This window comes from Triticum aestivum, chromosome 6D (genome assembly GCF_018294505.1).
Source record: "Triticum aestivum cultivar Chinese Spring chromosome 6D, IWGSC CS RefSeq v2.1, whole genome shotgun sequence".
In the NCBI taxonomy this organism is placed as follows: Eukaryota; Viridiplantae; Streptophyta; class Magnoliopsida; order Poales; family Poaceae; genus Triticum; species Triticum aestivum.
Window position 1 is genome coordinate 211,870,791 of NC_057811.1, and position 23,786 is coordinate 211,894,576.

Here is a 23,786-nt window from a genome sequence, read left to right on the forward strand (position 1 = left end):
TATCAATACTCCACTATGGATCCCTCCCGTCTCCCTACGAGAACGCCATCCATAGCACTCACGCTTATCTTGCGCATTTGAGTATCCACTTTCACTTGTCTATGAACTGTTATAGCCAACCCAGAAGTCCTTTACCGCGGACACGGCTATTCGAATAGATGATGTTAACCCTGCAGGGGTGTACTTCGACACACACGCTCTCACCACTTACCGCCGTTTACACGACATGTACTCGGCAACCTTCAAGCGGAAGCCCAGCGAGGGTGTCGGCCACAGCCTACCTAAACACTCAAGTCTCTAGTCCAGGTTTATCGCCTATTTAGGTTCCATCCGCAGGGAGTCCGGCCGAGGTTTCCACATACGGCCCCGAACGATGTGTGCAGGGTTCCCGAGACACCAAACGGGCGCCCGGTACACCGTGCCACGTGCCTACCGCATCACAGCCCACCCCTCGGTCAGCGCTGTCCACGGCCTCCAGCATACTACAAACACCAGAAACTACTTGCAACTCCTGGACAGAGGACAAGGGTGATTAAGAAGCCGAGAGGGTCCATTGGTTTCGGGCCCAATGCGTGGTAGTAACTGTATCATGGATCACAAACACAGAACTCTGTTCCTGAGGACGGCTTCAATGAGACAACCCACCATGTACTCCTACATGGCCTCTCACCGCTACCTTTACCAAATCGTGTTCACACACTTAGCTCACACACAATAGGACATTTTCATCACCAATCCAACTCATCCCCGATGAATCAGACCTGACACAACTCTAAGCAATAGCAGGCACGACAAACAAGCATGAATGAGTAGGCACATCAGGGCTCAAACAACTCCTACTCATGCTAGTGGGTTTCATCTATTTACTGTGGCAATGACAGGTCATGCAGAGGATAAGGGGGTTCAACTACCGCAACAAGTAACAGATGAATCGTTGTTGTCCTAATGCAGTAAAAGAGAGCAGGAGCGAGAGAGTGGGTTTGTATCGGAATGGACAAGGGGGTTTTGCTTGCCTGGCACTTCTGAAGATATTATAGTTCTTCATCGGTGTCATCGAACTCATCGTCGGAATCACGGCTATCGAGAGGGGACAATCACCGGCAAACAAGGAAGAACACAATCAATGCAATGCAACAATTATGATGCATGATTATGACATGGCAATATGACATGATTTGGCCTAATGCAACTAGCAACAGAAAGGTTTGGGTTGATTTGAACTCAAGGTTCAAATTCAAATTCAAACTATGAATTCAAATAGTGCATTATCATGTTTTCACCTATACAGCAGGTATAACTTAGTTTGACATGCATGAAAATGATACAGATGGATAGATTGCATTTTTTGATAATTTTTCATATATAAATTATTTCATTCTGAGCTACGGTTGATTTTATATGATTTTTAGAAGTTTATACTATTTTCTGGAGTTTTCTGAATTATTTTAAATCCAGAAAATGAGTTATTGCGTCAGCACTGCGTCACTGTGATGCCAGCTGGTCAACAGCGCCTAACCAGAGTCAAACCTGACAGTGGGACCCATATGTCATTGACTCAGCTAACTAACAGAGTTAATTAACCTAAACTAAAACTGTTAGCGGGGCCCACGTGTCAGTGGCCTAGGAGAGGGTAATTAGTGACCTAATTAGCTGCTAATGGCTGGGCCACGTCGGCACAGCCGGAGTTAGCCGACGGCGACCACGGCTGACGGCGAAGGTCCGCCGGAGTTGCACCACAGGCGACGGTTCGATGTGCTGAGGGCACCAGGAGGAAGCCCTTCCTCGCGCGCATCCAAAGGGCCAAGTGGGAGGTCGCGGAGTCACCGGAATTCATGCCGGCGGCGAGCTTTGGCGGCGTCGGTGCTCGGTGGGGCACGGGCGCGTCGCTGCAGCTTGCAAACGAGCGAACTGGGTAGCTGGGCGGCATCTACGGCACGCGGGGAGCAAGATGAACAGAGGCGCAGGTCAGGGGGGCTCGGCAACGACGAGCTCGTCGGTCATGGCGACGGTGAGCTCACGGCCATGGCAGAGGGCTTGCTAGGGGGCGGGAACGAGCTATTAGAAAGTAGAGGGAGGAAGAGGAGCTCACGGAGGTTGCAGGGGGCGTCGAAGCGGGCTCGGGGACGCGTTGAAGACGGTGAATCGGGCAACTGCATCCGTCGGCCGTGGATGGGGAAAAAACCGCAGCGTCGTCTTGGGGTCATCCGGGCTTGAGTGGTTCGGCGTGGGGGTTCTTGGGGCCTGAGCAGAGCTTAGGGTCACGGCCACGGGCAAAGGGACGGCGGTGGGCGCGGTGTTTTGCGGCGGCGCACTCCGGCGTTCTCGGGTCCGAGGGGGAGCGAGGCAGAGAGGGCAGAGAGTGAGGGAGAGAAGCGAGGGGTTGCGGAGCGTCTCCGGATGCGTCGGGGGCGCCTCGGTGGCAAGCATGAGGTGGCCGCGTTCGCACGCGCGCGCTCCATGCTTCCCCTCTGCCTACTGGCAGGAGGAGGAAGACGGCTCTGCCCTCGGTGGGCTGGGCCGCTACAGTGGTGGGCTGGCCCCTCTGGTGGCTACACAGGTGAGGCCAGGTAAGCTCTCCCTCTCTTGTGTTTTCTAATTTGTTTTTGTTTTCTAATTATTTGCCTTTGTTTTGAGCTTAGGAAGAATACCAAGGCATTTCCTAAAATCCTGAAAATATTCATGGACACTTGCTGAATTATTTCAGTGGCCCAAAAATAGTTCCAACATTATTTGAACATTTAAATTATTTATAATATTTAAATGCCCAAAAGTCAAATACAATAAGATTTAATTCAAAAATCCAGAATGGCCTAGAAATAGGTGCATCATTTTTGGCAGAGGTTTTTACCTTTATCAAAAATCATGAACTTTTCTAAAGGGCATTCTGGGTTCATTGAAAAGATTTAAACTTGAACCTAGTTGAATTGATTTAGTGCCAGGGCTTGGTCATCCCCATTCAATTTTCCTTTGAATTAGAAACATGATGCATGCTCACTGATGCAACTATTTACAGTCATGACTCTAGGGCTGTGACAACTCACCCCCACTAAACAAGAATCTCGTCCCGAGATTCAAGTCGTGAGGTAAGAAGACAGAGGGACACAAGCTAACATGATCTTCACGATCCAAGTTGCACTTCATAAGAACGTTGATTCGATCACCATCTTCGTCTCGATGTCTTGCTCTGAGAACTCCAACTGACAAGACAACAAAAGGAAAGGGAAAACTCTAGAAGGATCGATCTTCTCGAATATCGAACAACTCAGGATCAACTCATGGAGGAAGGCATTGAAACATCTCCCTAGCTGAGAGGCAAAACATGCACCAGGAGGGACGGAAGAAACAATTTGATGAGGGTTTCAAAGTAGCGAGGAAAAATTGCCATGATTCCGTAACGGGGCACCTTGGGGAAGGTGACTCGTAGAATTATTCCCTTAAGCGGCAAAAAGAATTACTTTTGATACGAAGATCATTGAAACTCTCTAAACCGGCCCAAGGAAAATCGCAAACGATCATTTGAAGGAGTTCAGAGAAATGGCATACTCAGATCGGAAAGGAAACTATGGTTATGGAGCAACTCGGCAAACGGAAGGCACATTCCCGTTGATACCGGGGATATAACCTAGTGTCTGAGTATGCTCTCCAGAACTTGAGCATTTCCATATTCATCAAGGTTTTACCAACAACCGTGCCGAGGATCCTGGCAACACATCATACTACCATGATGAACGGTGATGGAGGATGCAGGTGCAAAGGAGGACAACACTTTCTCAGATTTCACCTTAGCGAAGCCAAGGGAGCAAAATCTGGATGATCGACCGAGAGACATTTAGCACTCCGCTTCTAATGTTCTCCTTGATGTTCTAGCGTAACCCATTAGATGTGGTTTGGTATCTTGAACATCAAGTAGTAGGTCGGACTTCGGGTGCGCAGGAATCCATAGGGAATAACTAGTGGAATAAATCCTAAGAAATCCTTATGGGGAGGTGGCCAACTTACTCAATCAAGATACTACCATAATAGGTCTTCCGGCTGGGTGTGTTGGCCATGACATCCACTTTACCGGTTATCGAGAGACCAATATTATAATTCTTGGAAAATGTTCCAACCATCATATCTGCCCGAGATTCAGATCTGGTTGGTGTCAGGATATTCCAGACTCATCAAGTCTAGAAGGAAATTGAAAGTTTGCAACACAAATCGACGAGATGACGTTGCGAGATTCTCAGGGGATGAACTACGATAGCAAGCTCCAAAACATGAGCTGGTTCTGCTACAAACACATGTGAACACGCTGTCCCAGACAAGCATGACCACATAGTAGTCTTATGATAAAACACTACCGAGTTCAGGTGGGGAACCATCATCTAGGGTAACGAAGTCTTGCATGACCTAGGATTTGCACAACAACTCCTTTTCCTTGAACAAATCAATCAGTGGCTTGGTGTGCTAGGAACACATATAGAACGAGGGTTGCAAGTCTCCGAACCACAGAATACTTCGCACATGTGCATGATTGACTTGGGATGATTCCAGAGGAAGCGAAACAAACTTTCTCGAATCCATGGCGGCAACTTACATCGATTGCACGTGAATTTAGAGGAAGTCACTACTTTCATCCAAACATATACTTCATGAACGGGGCATGAAGAAAATGCTTACACAAGTTTCCAACACTAGCTGGATGTTCAGCACGAATCAGGGAGGAGACAAAATGCTGCTGATGGGCTCAACGGCAACTCATCGGAATTTCCATATCACTGGACTTCCACCATTATGTGAACAATGTGATAGTATTGGTCAGCCCAAAAGATGTAATGGTGTATGCTCGAGGAACCAACCACGAGTAAGACAACATTACGAATATTGTTGGTTCTAACTTGATTTGACGATAGCCCATACTCAAATCAAAGTCTTGATACGACAATAGGTCCAACAACTGATCACGGGGATCAGTCGATGAAGATATCATCTTTCTTCAACACACACACACACACTCAAGGATATCCCTTAGTGATGAACTAAGTCGGACAAGCTTTCATCTTCCAACTCTCCAAGTTTTTGTTTAGCTTAACCAACTAGCTCGGGGTATCCAACACAGATTCTTGGAGAATGGATGGTTTAGAGAAAAACCATCATGATCACGAACTCAACATAGCGATCAGGGAACAACCTGGTAATACTTCCGAGAAGATATTCGGAAAATCACGAACCACCGATATGTTACTAGGCTCCAGAACAATCTCGCCTTTCAGAGCAAGACGATATGATCAAATAAGCAAGGGATTGAATAATCCTAACTCTTTGATCAAAGAGTGCACCAGAAATAAGGACTAGGTAGCACGATAACCTTAGGATGTGATTCAGTAACCAACACGCTAAGGATGAAATTATTGTCCTTTAACTACCAAGCAACGGAGTTGCTAGGAGTATTGATTTCACACATCATAGTTCACTTGTCGGCATTCCGGTTGCAACAACTTGGGACCAAGAAATGAGTGATGATGGCGAGGAGTATCACTACGTCAAGAATTCATAAGAGGTGGTGCAATTCCTACGATATTCTCGACATAAAGGGTGTAATACTCGAAGGTAGAACAGAACAAAAACTGGTTTGGCATTTTGATCTGTGGAATACAACTACTTTGACCCAATCCCAGAGATGGACGAGGTACTGGAGTTTGTTTCTCCTAGTCATTCCGGATTAGAATGGCTTGAAAAACCACAAGAATAATAGGCATCGATAACACAAATGCACAATTGCTCCTGACTATCAATCGATAGACGAGGGCCAGAAAATAACTAAAGAGGGACAACCCAAAGGAACATATGTTTTTCTGAGTTGTGGATGCATGAATTATTATGTCGAACAAAGTTTAACAGGTTTCTTCCAGATAACCCATGCAGAGGAGGAAGGACTGGCAGAGTCACAATATGAACGGAGTACTCCTCAAGAGCGCCCTGGTTGTGATCTTTTGGTTAAAAGAACTTCTGCCATGATGGTTCATGGTATTGGAAGAATGAAATACCACGGACCTCGAGGACTGATGCAAAGGTTACTAATAACCTAAAGGAACGAGCAAACACTATCAACATGAGGTAAGTAGGATGAATCTCGGGTCCAAGAACCCAGGAATAGAATGCCTACTAACTAAATGGCATCACGGGATGCTTTCGAAAATAATGGCCAGAATCATCACACTGGGGATACAAAGCATTGCTAGATTACTGAGTGGTCCTCTATGACACCTAGGGTCATAATAATAGCTCCAACATATAGGACGAGGTAATGGAGTACCCCAACACACTGATTAGTGTGATTAATCTGGCCCAAGGAACATCGGGAACGGAAAGAAGGGATTTGCAAATGCATCAGACTATTTAGAAACCTGGGATGACTCGGACAGCATAACGGCTGTAAATGCTCAAAGGATTTGAGACATCCTGCAAAAATGGTGGCATAACCACTTAGAAGCACAATATCAAGGTTCCAAGTCCAACTAACAACACACTGTAGTGGTAGAAACTGAACTGAGGCTTGAGACCAATAATCCTACGAGTCTACGGATTAGTAACACGTGATCCTGATAGAAAGATGAGAAGCCTAGTTCTTAATCCCCATAGAAGAGAAGAGGGTGACTCAGATCAGAAGGGCATAAGGTAAAGGAGTAAAAAGAGCCTTACGTTCCCTCCCACAATCAATTCCCTTATATAACTAAAGCATTTCTAGACACGACTTCGACTAGTTTGGCTTGGTAATCCTACAGGCAGTCAGGCTCTGATACCAACGCTGTCGGGACCCCGATTCCGAGTCACACCGATCTAGCCTGTAACACCTCATATCACATTGCGGCCTCACGCACGGTACTCCCACGGGTGTCGCCTTACCATGGCCCGGGACCGTTTGCGCCTTTTGGCCCACGTATATGACAATGTCGCTAGCATCCATATGACAGAGAACCCGGGCCGACATGACTAGTCGTGAACCCAAAGTGGCACTAACTTACGGGGACAGGCATACGTGAATCAACACCGAGCATGTCGGTCAGCAGCGTGCGAATCCGGGCTGTAGCACTGGGCTAACAGGACTCCGGGAACCCGGGCTGTAGCAGGCTAGGCAGGACTCCGGATGTCACCGCGTGACATTTCCCCGAAGGGACAGACACAGGAACGAAGTGAATCACATGCCGGCCAGTCAGGTGTCCGGAGCAGTAGTGCTGGGCTAGCAGGACTCCGGTGAACCGGGCTGTAGCGGACTACTATGGCTCATGGAAGCACAAGACTACATTTCCCCATAAGAGAGGCTACCAAGGATAAACAACTAGGTTGTCGGATCCCACACATACCAAGCATTTCAATCATACACACAATATGCTCGATATGTGCAAATACAACATGGCATCACAACAAGACTATACGACTCAGAGTATTTATTCATTAGGCTCCGAAGAGCCAGATATTACAAACATGGGTCTCATGACCCAACATTCAGAGCATACAAGTCAAAACACATGCGGAAGCTTAACATGTCTGAGTACAGACATCTATAAATGAAAAAGGCTGAGAAGCCTGACTATCTACCAGACCCTGCCGAGGGCACAAGATCGTAGCTGAGGTAACAAGCTAAACGTCGAAGTCCACACGGAACTACTAGCGAGACTGACGTCTCTCTGCAAAACATAAAATAAGCAAACGTGAGTACAAATGTACCCAGCAAGACTTACATCAGAACTATCTACATATGCATCGGTATCAACAAAAGGGGTGGTGGAGTTTAACTGCAGCAAGCCAGCTTTGACTCGGTGGCTATCCTGAACTACGACTGCAAGTAACTCTTTTGAGGTGGCGCACACGAGTCCACATATTCACCATATCAATACTCCACAATGGATCCGCTCCCGTCTCCCTACGAGAACGCCATCCATAGCACTCACGCTTATCTTGCGCATTTTAGAGTATCCACTTTCACTTGTCTATGAACTGTTATAGGCAACCCAGAAGTCCTTTACCGCGGACACGGCTATTCGAATAGATGATGTTAACCCTGCAGGGGTGTACTTCGACACACACGCTCTCACCACTTACCGCCGTTTACACGACATGTACTCGGCAACCTTCAAGCGGAAGCCCAGCGAGGGTGTCGGCCACAGCCTACCTAAACACTCAAGTCTCTAGTCCAGGTTTATCGCCTATTCAGGTTCCATCCGCAGGGAGTCCGGCCGAGGTTTCCACATACGGCCCCGAACGATGTGTGCAGGGTTCCCGAGACACCAAACGGGCGCCCGGTACACCGTGCCACGTGCCTACCGCATCATAGCCCACCCCTCGGTCAGCGCTGTCCACGGCCTCCAGCATACTACAAACACCAGAAACTACTTGCAACTCCTGGACAGAGGACAAGGGTGATTAAGAAGCCGAGAGGGTCCATTGGTTTCGGGCCCAATGCGTGGTAGTAACTGTATCATGGATCACAAACACAGAACTCAGTTCCTGAGGACGGCTTCAATGAGACAACCCACCATGTACTCCTACATGGCCTCTCACCGCTACCTTTACCAAATCGTGTTCACACACTTAGCTCACACACAGTAGGACATGTTCGTCACCAATCCAACTCATCCCCGATGAATCAGACCTGACACAACTCTAAGCAATAGCAGGCACGACAAACAAGCATGAATGAGTAGGCACATCAGGGCTCAAACAACTCCTGCTCATGCTAGTGGGTTTCATCTATTTACTGTGGCAATGACAGGTCATGCAGAGGATAAGGGGGTTCAACTACCGCAACAAGTAACAGATGAATCGTTGTTGTCCTAATGCAGTAAAAGAGAGCAGGAGCGAGAGAGTGGGTTTGTATCGGAATGGACAAGGGGGTTTTGCTTGCCTGGCACTTCTGAAGATATTATAGTTCTTCATCGGTGTCATCGAACTCATCGTCGGAATCACGGCTATCGAGAGGGGACAATCACCGGCAAACAAGGAAGAACACAATCAATGCAATGCAACAATTATGATGCATGATTATGACATGGCAATATGACATGATTTGGCCTAATGCAACTAGCAACAGAAAGGTTTGGGTTGATTTGAACTCAAGGTTCAAATTCAAATTCAAACTATGAATTCAAATAGTGCATTATCATGTTTTCACCTATACAGCAGGTATAACTTAGTTTGACATGCATGAAAATGATACAGATGGATAGATTGCATTTTTCTGATAATTTTTCATATATAAATTATTTCATTCCGCGCTACGGTTGATTTTATATGATTTTTAGAAGTTTATACTATTTTCTGGAGTTTTCTGAATTATTTTAAATCCAGAAAATGAGTTATTGCGTCAGCACTGCGTCACTGTGACGTCAGCTGGTCAACAGCGCCTAACCAGAGTCAAACCTGACAGTGGGACCCATATGTCATTGACTCAGCTAACTAACAGAGTTAATTAACGTAAACTAAAACTGTTAGCGGGGCCCACGTGTCAGTGGCCTAGGAGAGGGTAATTAGTGACCTAATTAGCTGCTAATGGCTGGGCCACGTCGGCACAGCCGGAGTTAGCCGACGACGACCACGGCTGACGGCGGAGGTCCGCCGGAGTTGCGCCACAGGCGACGGTTCGATGTGCTGAGGGCACCAGGAGGAAGCCCTTCCTCGCGCGCATCCAAAGGGCCAAGTGGGAGGTCGTGGAGTCACCGGATTTCATGCCGGCGGTGAGCTTTGGCGGTGGCGGTGCTCGGTGGGGCACGGGCGCGTCGCTGCAGCTTGCAAACGAGCGAACTGGGTAGCTGGGCGGCATCTACGGCACGCGGGTAGCAAGATGAACAGAGGCGCAGGTCAGGGGGGCTCGGCAACGACGAGCTCGTCGGTCATGGCGACGGCGAGCTCACGGCCATGGCAGAGGGCTTGCTAGGGGGCGGGAACGAGCTATTAGAAAGAGGAGGGAGGAAGAGGAGCTCACGGAGGTTGCAGGGGGCGTTGAAGCGGGCTCGGGGACGCGTTGAAGACGGTGAATCGGGCAACTGCATCCGTCGGCCGTGGACGGGGAAGAAAACCGCAGCGTCGTCTTGGGGTCATCCGGGCTTGAGTGGTTCGGCATGGGGGTTCTTGGGGCCTGAGCAGAGCTGAGGGTCATGGCCACGGGCAAAGGGACGGCGGTGGGCGCGGTGTTTTGCGGCGGCGCGCTCCGGCGTTCTCGGGTCCGAGGGGGAGCGAGGCAGAGAGGGCAGAGAGTGAGGGAGAGAAGCGAGGGGTTGCGGGGCATCTCCGGACGCGTCGGGGGCGCCTCGGTGGCAAGCAGGAGGTGGCCGCATTCGCACGCGCGCGCTCCACGCTTCCCCTCTGCCTACTGGCAGGAGGAGGAAGACGGCTCTGCCCTTGGTGGGCTGGGCCGCTACAGTGGTGGGCTGGCCCCTCTGGTGGCTACACAGGTGAGGCCAGGTAAGCTCTCCCTCTCTTCTGTTTTCTAATTTGTTTTTGTTTTCTAATTATTTGCCTCTGTTTTGAGCTTAGGAAGAATACCAAGGCATTTCCTAAAATCCTGAAAATATTCATGGACACTTGCTGAATTATTTCAGTGGCCCAAAAATAGTTCCAACATTATTTGAACATTTAAATTATTTATAGTATTTAAATGCCCAAAAGTCAAATACAATAAGATTTAATTCAAAAATCCAGAATGGCCTAGAAATAGGTGCATCATTTTTGGCAGAGGTTTTTACCTTTATCAAAAATCATGAACTTTTCTAAAGGGCATTCTGGGTTCATTGAAAAGATTTAAACTTGAACCTAGTTGAATTGATTTAGTGCCAGGGCTTGGTCATCCCCAATTCAATTTTCCTTTGAATTAGAAACATGATGCATGCTCACTGATGCAACTATTTACAGTCATGACTCTAGGGCTGTGACAATGTGGGAGCCAATATGAGCATCCAGGTTCCGCTATTGGTTATTGACCGGAGAGGTGTCTCGGTCATGTCTACATAGTTCTCGAACCCGTAGGGTCCGCACGCTTAACGTTACGATGACAGTTATATTATGAGTTTATATGTTTTGATGTACCGAAGGTTGTTCGGAGTCCCGGATGTGATCACAGACATGACGAGGAGTCTTGAAATGGTCGAGACATAAAGATTGATATATTGGAAGCCTATGTTTGGACATCGGAAGTGTTCCGGGTGAAATCGGGATTTTTCCGGAGTACCGGGAGGTTACCGGAACTCCCCGGTAACTTAATGGGCCTTATTGGGCCTAGTTGCAAGAGAGGAGAGGAGGCCAGGGAAGGGCCGCACGCCCCTCCCCCCCAGTCCGAATAGGACAAGGAGAGGGGGCAGCGCCCCCCCCCTTCCTTCCTCCCCTCCACCTTTTCCCCTTCCTGTCCTAGTCCAACATGGAAAGGGGGGAGTCCTACTCCCGGTAGGAGTAGGACTCCTCCTGGCGCGCCTCTCCTCCCTTGGCCGGCAGCCTCCCCTTGCTCCTTTATATACGGGGGCAGGGGCACCTCTCTACACACAATTGATCAACGATCTTTTAGCCATGTGCGGTGCCCCCCTCCACCATATTACACCTCGATAATATCGTAGCGGTGCTTAGGCGAAGCCCTGCGTCGGTAGAACATCATCATTGTCACCACGCCGTCGTGCTGACGAAACTCTCCCACAACACTCGGCTGGATCAGAGTTCGAGGGACGTCATCGAGCTGAACGTGTGCTGAACTCGGAGGTGCCGTGCGTTCGGTCCTTGATCGGTCGGATCGTGAAGACGTATGACTACATCAACCGCGTTGTGTTAACGCTTCCGCTTTCGGTCTACGAGGATACGTGGACAACACTCTCCCCTCTCGTTGCTATGCATCACCATGATCTTGCATGTGCGTAGGAAATTTTTTAAAATTACTACATTCCCCAACATTACACTCTGCAGAGGTTGCACACTTTACCCACAAGATCCGGGGAACTTCCGTGTCATCCACGACCCGCGGTACCTCAAGTACCCGGGGTAAGCACCCGATCACTATCTTTCCCTAGACGACACTAACATGGAGTCCACTCGATTGGTAGTAACCCCCGTGCCAAACATTTCACATCTTACAATTGTGGAGCCTCGCTCCCATATTTATCACATACCACTGGCACGGGGTACAAACGGTGTGTCCGGTGCCCCATAAAAATGTTCTTGGCCGCCCTAACTGGCACACCCCGTCCCGAGAGAGCACACCAACAACTCTCCCGTCACTAGTAATGCGGGCTCCAAGCTAGTATTGGCCTAGGTAATCAATAATGCCCTTTCCCATATAAGGGTAGTGTGGTTGCGCATGTAAGGTTGGAATAACGGTCGCAACTTAAACCAATCCGTCTTTGAAACCACACTCACATATCCTTCTCCGGTACACCACTTCTTTGTCAAGTGGTTACCTAGCTCAACATCTCCCTCGGGCATTAGTGGCACCCGCGGGGTTTTCAAAAAGTCTTTGGGAGCATACTTGCCTCCATTACCATGCATACCCGTCCCATTTGCGTACCATCTAACTTAGCATCATGTCTACTCCAACCCGCATAACCCTCGTAGGAAGGTAGGGTCATGCACAATGCAAGTATCAACAAGGAAGCAACAAAGGCAACCCACCGAAGTGGTTACCATCTCATCATGATTCCGATGCAACAATAATAAAGTGCTATATGACATGCATAAAAGGGGGTTTCATAGACATGGTCAAAGGGCCGCTTGCCTGGTTCATCAGAGTCTTGAAATCTTCTGGTCCTTCTCCAAGTACTCCGTCTACTTCGTCAACTAACGCCGGAAGCAACCATAATAAGCAACACAACAAGGCAGAAAATAAAAGTGCTCTAAAAATATTAATTTGACTTTTCTAGGATATCTCTAGTTATATGAAAAATAACCAGAGTGGTTTCATTGGGATTGGATCAATGGGTATTTCTGAATATTTCAATATGGTGGAATCAAGGGGTTTATAGATTTGCAAGAAGTGTACAGAAATATATTTTTGAAAAATGAGCAAAGGCACCCATTTAAGAAATCATGACTTTAGAAACATCTAGGAGTTGGTTTCACTGGATTTGGAGTTCAAATGAATATCCTATGATTTTGCAAAGTTGGCTATACATGAAGAAATAGACCATTATTTGAGGTGATACAGAAAGTATTAGTAAAAATGTTCAAAAACTAAGTTTTGAACTTATAGACATCTAGGATTTTGAATCATGCAATTTGGATCAAAAATGGGCTCTCTGTGATTTTCTAAAGTTCATTACAGAAATGGAAAAAACAAGATTCGATAAATGTTTTGTGAAGAAAAAGTCTCTGGAAGAATGTGCATGTTGCACCAATAGGTAGATCATGATTTATGGAGTCACTAGAAATTTGAATCATCAAATTTGGAGTTAGTTTGAATTATTTGCGGATTTTACAAATTGTACAGAAAAGAAAAAAGGGGAAAGATTTTTACCCAAACGGGCTGGATCTGGGCGGCAACAGCGTGCACTGGGCGAGACATAGCAGGGCAGCGCACTGGGCCGGCCCAGCTACTCGGCCACGCGGGCGACAGGGCGACATCGAAGGCGCCCAGGCCTAGTGCGCCTTTGCTGCGGGGACGCGGGAGAGGGCGAACCCGCCTCCACTTGCCAGCGTGGCCCGGTGGCTGGGCCACTGACGAGCGGGGCCCACCTGCAGGTTCGTCCTCCACCTCCCGCGCGGGCGCGAAGGGAGATAGAGGAGGCGTTCGACGCCGACCGCCGGCGCTACAAGGCGTCTTCGGCGATGCTCCGCCCACCGGCGTGCTCAGGGAGCTGCGACGCATCCGTCTAGGTGCTTCACGCACGCCGAGGATGGCCGTAGTGGCGACGGCTTGGATGGTGGCGAAGGAGGCCGTCGGTCATCCTTGTTGCTGTCCAAAGAAGAAAAGTGGATCCCTGCCCCCCTTCATCATTGCCTCTCGGGCAGGGAAGCACACCAGAGGTAGAGGGGGACTAGGAGGGGTTGTGGTAAAGAGGAGAACTCATGGAGATTAGTGGAAGTGGTCAAATTGGTGTTTTTAGAAAAATGGCAGAAGGTGTTTGATGCTTGTTTGGTTAAGCAAATTATCAACATTTGGCACGACAATCCACAGGGTGAAATGTCACATATAATTAGGTCCTTCAACCAATTTTGAGCTCATTTGGGAAAAGTTGCCAATGCAACTTTTGTAAACCCTAGAAATTAGCAGAAATGGACTTTTCAAGATTTAGTCATGAAAATCTATTCTCCTTGATGCACCACTTGGTGTAGTGTCATCATTTGAGGTTCTGAACATGTCCACAAAAGTTGAGCTCAAAAGGAGAAAGTTGCCACTTTAGAGTTGTTCAAATTTGGTTCTGGACAGGAAGGGTTTTGGGGCACTTTGAGCAAGATAACATTCTCTCCAACTTGTGCTATTTGTTCTAGATGAATAAATAGACCATTTGAGCATGTTCCCAAGGTTTGAGAACATTTGGACATGTTTGGCACTGTAAAGTTGCTCAAACTTCAAAATGGACAGAAATGGTTTTGAGGGGATTTGATGATGTTATATTGTTCTCCAAGACATAAGACTTGGCAAGATCATCAAACATTTCATATGTGACATGCTAGAATTTTCTTGGAATTTTTGGGGGATATTTCCCTTGTAAATATTTCAAAAGCTTGAAATATCCAGAAAGGGGTTTTGAGGGATTTGACCAATATTTTGAACATGACCATGTGTTGAAACTCTTATATATGGACAATATATGTCCACTGAGTTTCCCTAGGTTTTTCCCAAATATTTTTAAAGCATTAAAATAATTTTAACCTATTAAAGACCATTTCTGGACTTAAGAAAAAGCCTTTAAATAAAATAGGAAAATAACTGTTAAAATTATATTTTTGTGGTTTGTGGGTGTCCTATATCTAATAGGAGTCAAATATATTTTTGGAAAGATTTTTACTGCCCGTAATTAAGTACTTGCAGTGCAAATCTCAATTCAGGGGTTTTTGGAAAACTAATTTTTGAAAATACTATTTGGCCAAATTATTTTTGTAAGAAAATATTTTTATGTCCTATACACATGGCATGATCACTAGGAAAGGTTTATGGATCAAGGAGAAGGAGTATAAGAGTTGGAGAATTTATTTGATTTTGAGAGCACTTGCAAACAACACACAAAAATCAAACCAAGCAAATTCCAAAGCACTCAAAAGTTTTTGCCAAACCACATTTTATCATGTTTATTAGATTAAGTGTTGTGGCATGAAAATCAAGGTGTGACAGACCTACCCCCCTTACAAGAATCTCGTCCCTGAGATTCCCAGACTAGGCGCGGAAAGGGATAGGGAAACTTGGATCTGGGGTAGTCTTCAAGTCCTCATGTTGCTTCTCCTTCCGTGTGGTGCTCCATTGAACTTGAAGTACTTGATGGTGTGGCTTTGTGTACAACGTTCTTCTTGATCCAGGTTGCTAATGGGTAGCTCGCGGTAGGTTAGATTGGGCTAGGGGTCGATGGCGCGGTGGTCGATGCCCTCGTAGAGATCGGGCTAGTTAGGAAGCTGGAAACACTTACGGGGTGTGTCGCGTGGAAAAATGTTGTGCATAGTGGATAAATCAGGTGGTAACTCCAGCTGGTAACTGTCTTCTCCTCGTCTCGTAGCAATCTCAGAGGGGGTTGTTAAATCTTGGTGTGGGTTTCCTTGTCATGGAAATGCTTGGTTCCTTAGAGAGGAGTGGCTTGTAGATACACCTGGTCTTCGATGCGGAAGTTTACTTCTTGGCGAAGGTGGTTGGTATAGTTCTTCCTCCTAGACATGATGATCTTCAGATGTTGCTTGACTAGCTCAACGATTCTTCTTCTGTCTTCGGGTGGACAAGTATGTTACCAAAATAAAGATGACAACCAACTTGTCCAAGCACTCCATGAAAACTTTGTTCATGAGGTACCTAAAGTAGGATGGGGTATTGGTGGTGGTCATGGTTGAGTGTTGGCCAGGGTCTACGTGACCTAGAACCAAAGCTCATGGTCATGATCCGACCATGTTGTGGCTTGGTAGGATTTTAGGGTTACAAGGATTCTACGGTGCGTGTGAACATTTATCATCCTATCCTTGAGGACAGTTTCTGAGATGCCAATAGTTCTACCTAGTCCTTCAAACAAATCACATCATATTACCAAAAGAATCATCTTGTGTAGGTCAACTCCAATCATCACTCATGCTATTCATATCCTTATGACTCTCGAGAGGAGGTTTAACAAAATCATACATGTCTACGATCCCCGAACTCGTATGTATGTCTACCCCTATAAATCCATGGGTATACAAGCTTCCAAGCTTGAGTTAAACATGACAATCCAAGTGATCATCCTATTCTCCCAGGGTCCAAGGTAGTGCATCTCTATCCTAAGGAAACATGTCGTATGCCACTCCAAGATCTTGTTTCCTTCCTATGGATCAACTTCACAGCCCATTAACTAGACTAATAACTACATGATCCATAGGTTCCATAAATCCAATGTCTATGGTGTTCCACACGATCTTCTAATGCCCTATAATCCACAAATACTTGAAAGGGCTATCTTTGCTATAGTCAGTCCATCGATTCCCATTATCATGGTCAAGTAAACTCCAAGTTCAAGCTTATATAGAATCCTAAATCAACTCTGACAATTAATCCAATCTCCTAGTTTATCGCCCACCGAGAAACATGGTATCATGATCGAGATCATCAGTCTAAATCCAATTTACTCCGAACCATGTAGACTTACTCAGCATCTATACTCAACTAGAATCACCTACTTAAATCCAAATCTCATGTCCAATGAGAATTCCTACATGTTTACCCCAAGTCATACTTGTATTGTCAACTATCTCCTATCAATATCCCCTAGTTAAGACAAATCCCTATACTTCCAAGAATTTTTATCTTGCTATCATAATTGTCCTACTAAATCCAATTTACCCAGGGCAATGAGAGTCATGCCACTCTATTAACTGATCCCACCAAGTTCATCCACCGACATGAAAGCCTCATAATTCACCAAATAATCTCAGATGATCCCTCACGGTTACTGATGTAAACTCATCAAGTCATTTGTCCTCTATTCATATATCCTCAATTTGGTCTACCCTATGGCATCGCCAGTTGTGGTACTATCTTAGGATGATAATGTGCTCGTTCACTATGTCCACTAGTTCCATAATGAACCCAGTGATGTGCAAGGTTACTGACGCTGAACTGGTTCTCTTGCAATTCTGTGAGTTAAGCACATGGTTAAGGATTCGATATTGGGTATCTCGTGAAGTCTCGAAGGGTCTATGAATGGGTTTCTAGCCTGGAGGGTTAAACATAATTCTACGGGGTTGCACTTGGTCAAGGAGGCTGCAACAAAAGTCTCTAGTGCTAGTTGGTCGCCGAGGTGGAATCCTCGGTGCATCTTGTCTTGCTGGTCTTTGGTTGATGAAAGAGGTGAGAGGGGAAGTAGCATAGATGGGGGATGCCTAAAGGGGGTTCTATAGTGCAGGTGCAAACAAACAAGTGCCAAAAGAGCCAAGGACAAGCATCAAGATAAGGAAGGTGATATTGTCGCATACTTGTTGCCTAGGGCAAAAAGAGCGACTGATATCAAAACACAAACAAATAAAAACAAGCAACACACAATCATGGTTCTATTCGAACCATCATATGGACTCGACTACGCATAGGGGAGTACACGACTCATCCTACCCTAGGGGTCCTCGGATTCAGTAGTCGTGCTTTGCTCCGTGCCTCGTGCAGTCTTCTAGGTTTTCCTCACGTGTCGCTACATCTCTTGTAGTTGTTCGATGAAACGATCCGGGTTGAGCCTGAAGAGTCTTCAATGACTTCTCGCCTGTTGAAGTGATGGGGTGAAGGTGGCTCCTCGAAGTTGGCATTGACTCGGTCTTCGGTTGTCTTCTTAACCATGATAATCCATTTTGCCTTCTAAGGCGTCAAGGATTCCACGTAAGCAATCCTTTATGCAATGACATAAACAAGGCATAGTAGAGGTCCATCTTGTCGGTTACGTTGATGACAACATCGACACCGAGAGCGGGGGACGAAGAGAACCGTTTTCCTGCTCACTATAGTGAGGCGGACCTAATGGCGAGGTTCTCATCCACCGGTGGTTGCCGATACAACAATGATAAGGACAGGGTTGCTCTATTAGCGATGTATATCATTATCTTGCATATCCTATGCCCCGATCATCGTAGGCCAAGGTTGCATCATCCTGGGGCAAATTCAAAGGTATCACCATCCTCTGGGTCTTCATGTCGTCATTCCTCGAAGACGTATCTTCTGTTGGCATCGTTTGCTCGGGTGTCGCGAATCTTGTGTTCAGAAGAGGTGGGTGAGTGTTTGGCAAGGTGTACTCCTTCTAGGATTACAAGGAATCCTGTGGTCAGGGGCATAAGGGTAGTAGCGACCAAAAGTTTTGAAGGGGAAGAGATCAATAAGGAAAATATACCTTAGTTTTCGAAAAAATGAGAAGGGAAGAGAAGTATAGATAGTTTTGAAACCTAGTAATAGTTTTGGAAATAGTTTTACCCTAACTAACGACCATGCTAACTAAGGCTTCCTACAGTCAGGATGGCTCTGATACCAGCTCTGTGGGGACCCCGACTCATAAGTCATGATCACCGAATGCACGTGTACAGTGATCCTAGAGATCAATGCTCACTGAACACACAGAAGCTGAATAACAAGAGTCTTACATCCATACATACCGTATTACACAAGTAGGACCATTATGGTCAAGTCTTGAGTATAACTTCGCAGCGGAAATCTTCATCGATAACTTGGACCCATGCCATCTGCCTTAACCCTACAGGCATTCTGACTGGGAAGCGTCCTAGCTCGCATGTTCGTCACCGAAGTATTCTTCATCATATCCTGTTCTTTCATGCCTGGCCAATAAAATAACCAGTGGCAAGCCAATGAGTACTTTGAATGTACTCGCAAGCAACCCATGTTTTGGTTCAAGGCACAATAATGCATGATATAGGTAAATTTTTGCAGAAAGCTAGTTTTGAGTGCTATGACATGTTCAACAACTTGCATAGCATGCATCATGAGAATTCAAGTAACCCTGAGGACAGGTTACAGATATCAACATAAATGGAGTGGGCACCAACCCAACTCAATCATGTCAAGTCCTTTGACTTGACCCAAGTAGTTCTTTCCACTCATCCATACACACCCACCAGGTTTTGTAAACATGTGGACGTAGCCCAAGAGCGGTTACCCAACTGTCCTTGACCGTGGACACGGCTATTCGAATAGTTTTACACTCTGCAGAGGTTGCACACTTTACCCACAAGATCCGGGGAACTTCCGTGTCATCCACGACCCGCGGTACCTCAAGTACCCGGGGTAAGCACCCGATCACTATCTTTCCCTAGACGACACTAACATGGAGTCCACTCGATTGGTAGTAACCCCCGTGCCCAACATTTCACATCTTACAATTGTGGAGCCTTGCTCCCATATTTATCACATACCATTGGCACGGGGTACCAACGGTGTGTCCGGTGCCCCATAAAAATGTTCTTGGCCGCCGTACCTGGCACGACCCCGTCCCGAGAGAGCGCACCAACAATTCTCCTGTCACTAGTAATGCGTCCTCCAAGCTAGTATCGGCCCAGGTAATCAATAATGCCCTTTCCCATATAAGGGTAGTGTGGTTGCACATGTAAGGTTGGAATAACGGTCGCAACTTAAACCAATCTGTTTTTTGAAACCACACTCACATATCCTTCTCCAGTACACCGCCTCTTTGTCAAGTGGTTACCTAGCTCAACATCTCCCTCGGGCATTAGTGCCACCCGCGGGGTTTTCAAAAATTCTTTGGGAGCATACTTGCCTCCATTACCATGCATACCCGTCCCATTTGCGTAGCATCTAATTTAGCATCCTGTCTACTCCCACCCGCATAACCCTCATAGGAAGGTAGGGTCATGCACAATGCAAGTATCAACAAGGAAGCAACAAAGGCAACCCACCAATGTGGTTACAATCTCATCATGATTCCGATGCAACAATAATAAAGTGCTATATGACATGCATAAAAGGGGGTTTCACAGACATGGTCAAAGGGGTGCTTGCCTGGTTCATCAGAGTCTTGAAATCTTCTGGTCCTTCTCCAAGTACTCCGTCTACTTCATCAACTAACGCCGGAAGCAACCATAATAAGCAACACAACAAGGCAGAAAATAAAAGTGCTCTAAAAATATTAATTTGACTTTTCTAGGATATCTCTAGTTATATGAAAAATAACCAGAGTGGTTTCATTGGGATTGGATCAATGGGTATTTCTGAACATTTCAATATGGTGGAATCAAGGGGTTTATAGATTTGCAAGAAGTGTACAGAAATATATTTTGAAAAATGAGCAAAGGCACCCATTTAACAAATCATGACTTCAGAAACATCTAGGAGTTGGTTTCACTGGATTTGGAGTTCAAATGAATATCCTATGATTTTGCAAAGTCGGCTATACATGAAGAAATAGACCATTATTTGAGGTGATACAGAAAGTATTAGTAAAAATGTTCAAAAACTAAGTTTTGAACTTATGGACATCTAGGATTTTGAATCATGCAATTTGGATCAAAAATGGGCTCTCTGTGATTTTCTAAAGTTCATTACAGAAATGGAAAAACAAGATTTGATAAATGTTTTGTGAAGAAAAAGTCACTGGAAGAATGTGCATGTTGCACCAACAGGTAGATCATGATTTATGGAGTCACTAGAAATTTGAATCATCGAATTTGGAGTTACTTTGAATTATTTGTGGATTTTACAAATTGTACAGAAAAGAAAAAGGGGGAAAGGTTTTTACCCAAACGGGCTGGATCTGGGCGGCAACAGCGTGCACTGGGCAAGACATAGCGGGGCAGCGGACTGGGCCGGCCCAGCGGCTCGGTCACGCGGGCAATAGGGCGACATCGAAGGCGCCCAGGCCGAGTGCGCCTTCGCTGCGGGGATGCGGGAGAGGGCGAACCCGCCTCCACTTGCCAGCGTGGCCCGGTGGCTGGGCCACTGACGAGCGGGGCCCGCCTGCAGGTTCGTCCTCCACCTCCCGCACGGGCGCGAAGGGAGACAGAGGAGGCATTCGACGCCGGCGCCGGCGCTACAAGGCGTCTCCGGCGATGCTCCGCCCACCGGCGTGCTCAGGGAGCTGCGACGCATCCGTCTAGGTGCTTCACGCACGCCGAGGATGGTCGTAGTGGCGACGGCTTGGATGGTGGCGGAGGAGTCCGTCGGCCATCTTTGGCCGTGAGCGCCTGGCCTTCCCGGGGGCGAACGGAGGCGATGGAGGGCCTTGCGGTGGAGGTATGAGGGCGTTGGAGTGGCTAGGGGGTGAACGAGAGCTTGGGTTAGCTCGAATTTAGGCCGAGCCCGACGGTGATGCTCCGGCCATTATGGTGGATGGAGGGCACGGGGAGAGGGATGGCCGGGTCTGGGTGACGTACGGGAGGGAGAGAGGGCGAAAGGGCTCAAGAGAGAGCTCTCGGGCGGCCTTATATAGCGAGGCCGTGGCTCGCCGTGGACGTGGCCTACGGGCACCCGCGGAAATGGCCGCAGTGGCCACGGGAGAAGGCTCGGGGCTGTCTGCGGCGCTCGTGGGCATGGCCCAAGTCGAGGGAGAAGGAGAGAGAGAGAGCGGGGGAGTGGCAGAGCGCCGCGCGTGTGGGCTTGCCCATTGGGGCTCTCGGGTGGCTCTGGCGCGCGTGCTGCTGGAGGTGAGCGAGAGGGAGAGAGGAGGGGGCCAGCATGGTGGCGTGTTGCGGACGTCGAGGCACCTCGACTAGCGCGAGGGTGAGGCTCGAGGTGGGGGGGAGCGCGGCGTCAACGGTCGGGTGCTCTGCCAGGCGCTCCAGTGGGCGCAAATGGCCGGCATCCGCGGCTTTTCTGCGCGCACTCGCACGTCCACTTGTGTCTAGGGGCTGCAGGGGGAAGTAAACAATGGGAAAGTGGCATGGGATGCCCAGGGGAGCCAGTAGAGTAGAGGAGGGGTGGAGAGAGTGAAAATTGTTGCTATCCAAAGAAGAAAAGTGGATCCCTGCCCCCCTTCATCATTGCCTCTCGGGCAGGGAAGCACACCAGAGGTAGAGGGGGACTAGGAGGGGTTGTGGTAAAGAGGAGAACTCATGGAGATTAGTGGAAGTGGTCAAATTGGTGTTTTTAGAAAAATGGCAGAAGGTGTTTGATGCTTGTTTGGTTAAGAAAATGATCTACATTTGGCATGAGACTCCACAGGGTGAAATGTCACGTATAATTAGGTCCTTCAACCAATTTTGAGCTAATTTGGGAAAAGTTGCCAATGCAACTTTTGTAAACCCTAGAAATTAGCAGAAATGGACTTTTCAAGATTTAGTCATGAAAATCTATTCTCCTTGATGCACCACTTGGTGTAGTGTCATCATTTGAGGTTCTGAACATGTCGACAAAAGTTGAGCTCAAAAGGAGAAAGTTGCCACTATAGAGTTGTTCAAATTTGGTTCTGGACAGGAAGGGTTTTGGGGCACTTTGATCAAGATAACATTCTCTCCAACTTGTGCTATTTTGGTCTAGATGAATAAATAGACCATTTGAGCATGTTCAGAAGGTTTGAGAACATTTGGACATGTTTGGCAATGTAAAGTTGCTCAAACTTCAAAATGGACAGAAATGGTTTTGAGGGGATTTGATGATGTTATATTGTTCTCCGAGACATAATACTTAGCAAGATCATCAAACATTTCATATGTGACATGCTAGAATTTTCTTGGAATTTTTGGGGAATATTTCCCTTGTAAATATTTCAAAAGCTTGAAATATCCAGAAAGGGTTTTGAGGGATTTGACCAATATTTTGAACATGACCATGTGTTGAAACTCTTATATATGGACAATATATGTCCACTGAGTTTCCCTAGGTTTTTCCCAAATATTCTTAAAGCATTAAAATAATTTTAACCTATTAAAGACAATTTCTGGACTTAAGAAAAAGCCTTTAAATAAAATAGGAAAATAAGTGTTAAAATTATATTTTTGTGGTTTGTGGGTGTCCTATATCTAATAGGAGTCAAATATATTTTTGGAAATATTTTTACTGCCCTTAATTAAGTACTTGCAGTGCAAATCTCATTTCAGGGGTTTTTGGAAAACTAATTTTTGAAAATACTATTTGGCCAAATTATTTTTGTAAGAAAATATTTTTATGTCCTATACACATGGCATGATCACTGGGAAAGGTTTTTGGATCAAGGAGAAGGAGTATAAGAGTTGGAGAATTTATTTGATTTTTAGAGCACTTGCAAACAACACACAAAAATCAAACCAAGCACATTCCAAAGCACTCAAAAGTTTTTGCCAAACCACATTTTATCATGTTTATTAGATTAAGTGTTGTGGCATGAAAATCAGGGTGTGACATTGAGAGCTCTGACACCATCGACAATGTTCAAACCAAGATCCAAGGGCGCGCTCGTAGTGGCGTGCAGATCTTTGTGAGGGCCTGGAGATGAGGCTCCGGCAGGATCCTTGCCGGGGGCATCGGCAAGACCGCGACAATACTCCGCCACCCTATCACCGCTCCAGCGCAGTGGCCAGCCTGCCAGCCTGGAAAGCGCCTACCTGGCGACATGCAGATCTTCGTGAAGACCCTGCCACCTCTCCAGCGCAGCAGCTGGCCAGCCAACTTGGCACTGCATGCTTCGTGAGTGTGGACGCGTGTCAAGACAGGGCGAGGTGGAAACGGATGGGACGGGTTCTCC